We start from the raw sequence: 6,546 nt of genomic DNA on the forward strand, positions 1-6,546 counted from the left end.
AAAGGAATATAGTTTTTTGCAAGTTTCTAAAACAACAATCTAAAATTTGCAAGTTCAGAAAATTAAGAGTACTAAACTGCAAAAACCCAATTTCAGAATTTATTTTGAAATCAATTCGATCAAAACCGGGTCAGGAAACAGGTTGCCGGGTCACCAAGAACACCGGACGAACCCAGAATCCGGCGACCCTTTCCGGATTCCGGCGACCTCAATTAGACCCTAACCAAGGTCGGTTGAACAGGTTTTCGATGCTAAATCATTCTAAATCACTCCAGGATCACAAATCAGGTCACAAACAATACAAACGATGATCCCCGTTCAATTTCCGTCGAAAATCGAAGCAAAAACCGGTGAAGGTCCGGGGAGCTTCTATTTGGCCATTCCAGGAATCGTTTGTTGCTTTACTATACACCAATCAATTGCAAATCAATCAAGGAACATAATTCAATCAACAAAATCAGTCAATAACCCTCACGGCAAGAACGCCCAAATCTCGATTAAGAACATTCAAACAATTAAAAACCCTAATTTCCAATTTCGAAAATCAAACACAAATTTAAGCATGTTATTGAACTCCAAATTCAACATATCATATACTAAAATGATCAGGATGAAATTATCTACAACATGCAAACATCAAATCACACAAACAACATCAAAATCAAAATTTCATATTTAATTCCAAAATAATTGGAAATTAATAAAATTATAGAAAAATAACCTTTTATTCTGCAGTAAAACAAGTCCTTAATTCTGATAGTACACCTTAATACCTTCGATTTGGTTACTTGAACTCCAAAATCCGATATCGGTAATGCCTTGAAATTTAGGTTTGATTCTAAGAAACTATTATGAATATACTATATTTTCTCTGGAAATTATATAATTTACTGACTACAAATGATTTTCTGTACAAAATAAAATACGGTAAAGTCTATTTATATTTATGGAATATTGGTACCCCGTTGGATCATACCGGATATAAAATATTACGTTTATTTAATAAAATAGATCAAAATCGGTACCGGTTTTAGGATAATTATCCAAATCTATACATTTTGTAAATACAGACTTGGTCTCAGCGCTTTGGTTACACGTATTACGAGAAGATAATATAGTAGTTTAATCAAAAGATCATGTTTCCCAAAAGTACGGGTTTTATCGATATACCGAAACGAATATTGTATCGAAAATTTTGCGTCGGGAGCCGCACAGGGAAAACTCTACTCCGGATCCAAAAAGTCAAAACATAGAAAATGCTCGGAATATTGCAATTAGGTTAGGAAGGAGTTTTTCCGAGACTTCTAGGTTGTAAAAACGTAAAAACGGTTGAAGTCGGTTGGTTCCCGATTACACAAAATAGTTTATAAATACTCTAAAAAATAATTTATTAAATCCATAAATCATTTAAAAAATTATATAACAACATAAAAATTAATAGATAAATATGATAATTATCTATACTTTATTTTGGACATATAAAAATTAAAATACTCAAATTTTATCATATTTAAATATCCAAACACATATACCACTTAACAAATAAGTCACAGAATAATCACGGAATAAATACAAAATATTTAGTTATTGATCAAAAAAATAGTTACACGATGTATCCCGGATATTACATCTAACATGTTGATCGATATGATGGTTAGACATGAACTATTAACATGTTGATCGACGCGATGACATGATACAAACTCTTGACATTTCTGGATGCATAAATGGTTATTAGTAGATTCAATTCCATCCTACAAATAGAAAGAAGATCATGACTTTTTAATAACGGATAGGGGCATCTATTGCTACTTGACCTTGCTATTTGGTCTAACAAGTTTCTATACGAGATTTTAACATATTGTCAACAAGATGATTAAAGATCAAATAGGATATATAATAAGACAACTCCTAGTGATTTGGAAATCGGACATTTTCAGGAAAATTATGGTGTTTTACTTATTTTGATCAATGATGTCACTGCATAAAGAAAGTCTGGGTAAAAACATCAAAACATCAGAACATCTTTATTAGATGTTTGCGATACATTGATGCCAAAATATAATTAACATAAAATTACTTTCTTTTGGCATGATAAATTCATGTACTTAGTTATGTTAATTATATTTTGGACATTTGATTGATACGTGTTGTTCACATATCATGAGTTCATGTTAATTCTTATTTTTTTCCCTTCAAACTGCACAACCATGTATTAGGCTTTTAAATGTTCATGATATAATGTGACATATATATTTGTATCTAATATGCATCAATTTTACCTTATATTCAGAAGTACTTATTATACTATCATGGTTATGTCATACGATTATAATTTCTTACCATTACGTCGTAATTGAATGTTGTCGTTTTAGTCAAAAAATACCTTACGACCAAACATAAATTAGTTTGTGCATGACAAATCAAAGTAATTTCTAATTAAATAGATTTCATGATCAGATGTTATTTTTATCAAAATGTACTTTTTTATGATCAAAGAATGATACTTTTATCATAAGTAATATGCTTCTGACCATAAATTGTTTTATAATAAATTCAACATGATGCCGCAATACGTAATTAGTGCATACATAATATCGAGTAGTTAAATAAAATACATGTGAGAAAGTATAAGTAAGATGTGTACAATATAACCAAAAAGTGAGAATTCACGAGCCTACATAAAAACCAGAACTATAGTTTTATCTTCATGATGATTATAAACACAAAACACATGAATGTGCAACATTGAAGAGGGAAATGCAAGTACTCGTCAAGAAAGGCTACTTGATAAAGAACATGTTGAAACGTAAGGATGGGTTCGATAAGTGGGAGTACAGATGGCAATCGGGTCGGATCGGACCGGGTATTGCAGAATCCATATCTAAACCCGAAAATTTTATCCATACCTGAAACCGACCCGAACCCGAAAAATACCCGAAAATGAATACCCGAACCCGATCCATCGGATTTCGGATCGGCTTCGGGTATACCCGAAACCCGAAATTTTTTGAATTGGATATGAATACCCGAACAAGAAACCCGAATCCGAAATCTGAAAATTTGTAAAATTATTGATATTGTAAGTGTTTGGAATCGAACACGCAACTTGTAGAGAAAGAGTTTTAACGTGGCATCTTCAACCACTACACCACATTATTAATTGTGTTATTATATGTATAGCTAATACTTAGAAAATCAACTCAATTGATACCCAGTTTTTTAGATTTATTACTAAAAGATGTTTTGTTAACCTTATAAACCTTATCACCCGTTTAAATGATTGAATAATCATATTTAATTAAATTTTATAATTAGTTAATTTTTAACATAAATATAAAAATATATGTTCTAAAAATTATATAATAATATGTATAATGTATATTATTAATATATATATATTATAATATAATAATGTGTAATATATAAAATTCTAATATTATATATATAATTAATATATATATATATAATAATTCCGGTTTTTTCGGATTTCGGGTTCGGATCGAGTTCGGATAGAGTTTCGGATTTTGGATCGGGTTTCAGATAGATATACCTAATATCCAAATCCAAATCCAAAAATTTTTGGGTTTAAAAATTAAATCCATATCCAAATCCAAATCCAAAAAATCGGGGTCAGTAAATTCAAAATTTCAAGTTTCGGATCAGGTATCCGTCGGATCGGATTTTTTTGCCATCCCTAAGTGGGAGACGACACCTCCTAAATGACTACACTCACCTTCATGCTAAAAGAAGTCTTCAACTACAACAAATAAAAATGTTGATGGTCACTTAGCCATGCCATCTAGGCTAAAGAATGCATACAAACCATTTTGATGACTTGTTGTGATAAGGAAGACATGAACTCAAGGAACACGGTTGATCACATCGAACACTTGTCTGAAGCTCTCCAACATCATTCGAAGACACCCAATTATTGATATATTGACTAACTTCTTGAAATACATTCATTTTAAATTTAATATATAAGTGCGGACTGTTCCACGATATACTACAATAGAACAAAAGATTCCATGAAAAATCCTTCACACAATTAAAAGAATACTTGACAACTATGATCTCACAAGCCCTGATGATTTTGTGGCTGATTTCAATCCAAGTCTTTTGACACAACTGAAGGAAAAAGTGATGCAATACATGATAGCTGCAAATGTCAATGGACATGACTGGAACTTGTCCTAAAATCACCACAAGGGGACACCAAAGCATACTCTATAGGTCGTGACTTTAAGGAGACGAACAACTAGGGCATATACAACACATTAAAAATTGTCTTGAGAACCGCAAGAAACTAGAAAGTTGACAACATCCGGCCATGATCCATTACTGAAAATGATTAATTTCAACAAATATGAAGAACAAAAAATGGGAAGAATCTAGCTTAATTATAAAATTTCAATTTTCTACAAGTTGAATTCGACATACGACGAGTTCCAGAAAAGTCATGACATACAATTTGACACCTAAGCCAGAATAGGGGAAACATTTAGACATCTCAAAATGTTCAGCATTTCGATCATAGACGTCTCCAAACCAACCGTTGGGAGAGATGACACCTAGGAAGAAATCAGGAAAGTTACAACATAACACTAGCAGGATAGCTTGAATACAATAACTCAAAGATTAGCTAACAAATGACATACATCATATCGACAAAGATGGAATAAGTGTTCTAAGAATAAAATAAGCTATGAAATTTTTAGAAATATTTTTGGAAACAAAATAAGCTTAATATTAGGGCCGATTGATAGAAGATGACAAGAGTAAGAAACTCGTCAATGACTTGGACACAATTGACAAATGTCATTACATGATAAAAATATGAGTGGCCTTGTATCTGCAACAAATGTCAAAATGTTGTATAATGTATAAGTTATAAAATTTCAATAAGATTACCTGATCATAAGAAAGGTATTCATAAATAAAGTCAACATAAGTGTCGGAAAATTCAAAACCACACATGACCATACATTATTGATAACATAACCAACGATGAGCTTACTTACTTATAATAATAGATAGGAACCAAATTCTTGAAGGATGAAATACAATCCAGTTGAAGGCGTTTCATGTTTAACGTCCTTGTAAGACCATATTTTCAATAACTCTAATACGGTACGTTCCTCTTTAAACTATTTTTGTTTATGTTTTTATTTTAACAAGTATGCGACGTGTTTGTATTTTTGTGAATACTATATGATGTCCTATTTACAAGTAAATATATGATATTTGAGTTATGTGAAAGTATATTTAGTTATTTGTGTTTGTTATACCACATGTATCATGCGATTATCCACAACGCCTGTATACATATGCTAGATTTATTATGTGTCTTCTACGTTTTGAATTTAATTAAGTCATATGCATTACATATTATTGTATATTATTGTAGTATATCAAATATATTATATACACAACAGATATGACGTACAAGACTATACCCCATAAATAAAATGAAGGTCACCGTATCTTCACTCTATCATTATAAAGGGATGATCACCCTACCATAATATTTAACTCAAATCCAATATAAATAAAATATTTTACCATATTTTTAATGACAAATTATGATGACATGACGAAAAATGATAAATAAAAAGAACATCACGCCATACTCTCCTATACTAGGTGAGTTTCAAGAGGGAAAGGCCTCTGAACCACTATACGAGTGCATGCACCAATGTAATAAAACACGAAATATACAACACGTCTCATGACTATAGGCTCCAAACTATGCAACAAATATATATTACAATGACTAAGATGTAAACAATGAAAAATAAAATTTCAATTATTTCAAATAATTTTAATTAATTAGCTTACATGAATATGTCGACCCGACATGTGGTGGTAAACATTTGACATAGAAGTACTATACGATATGATTTTGTTCTTCATACGGAACCAAAGAAGCAACTCAAACAAAGATCAAAGCATTTAAACTCTTATAAAAGAAATATCAAAAACTACATTAGGGCTTCACTTATCATCTTTAGCTTCACCTTCAGATGACTTTGCCTATAGTCACCTCCATCCACATTGTCTACAAGAAAGGAATCATAAGGGTAAAATTTTTAGTAGATTAACAATGTCATCCCAAGACTTCTGTTCCTCATGATAGTATTATAGCATCTTCTCTGCTCGAGTTAGTGAGTAGCAATTTTGACATCTAAATCATTTCTCGTTTACTCCAAAAACTGAACTTCAACAAAAAATTCATCAAAATTCATTTACACATCTTTTCGCAGTCTTCAAATTTGTAGAAGCCTGATCTTGTGGGACACAAATCTTATCGACACAGTTACCATGCATGTTTAGCCTTAAGCATATTAAAACCATTTCAATTCATTCTTATAAGCATCACAGGATTCTATGGTGTTTTGAAGAGTCGGTAAACATGAAGTTCAGATTGAAAGTCACATAGTGAGAAAAAAGAAAATGACATGGAAAAAATACATTACAAACATCGTGAAGTAACTTACATGAAGATTATTCCCATTATCATCAAGACCAAAATCAATTCTCTTC

The sequence above is a fragment of the Apium graveolens genome, chromosome 7, assembly GCF_009905375.1.
Source record: "Apium graveolens cultivar Ventura chromosome 7, ASM990537v1, whole genome shotgun sequence".
NCBI classification, from domain to species: domain Eukaryota; kingdom Viridiplantae; phylum Streptophyta; class Magnoliopsida; order Apiales; family Apiaceae; genus Apium; species Apium graveolens.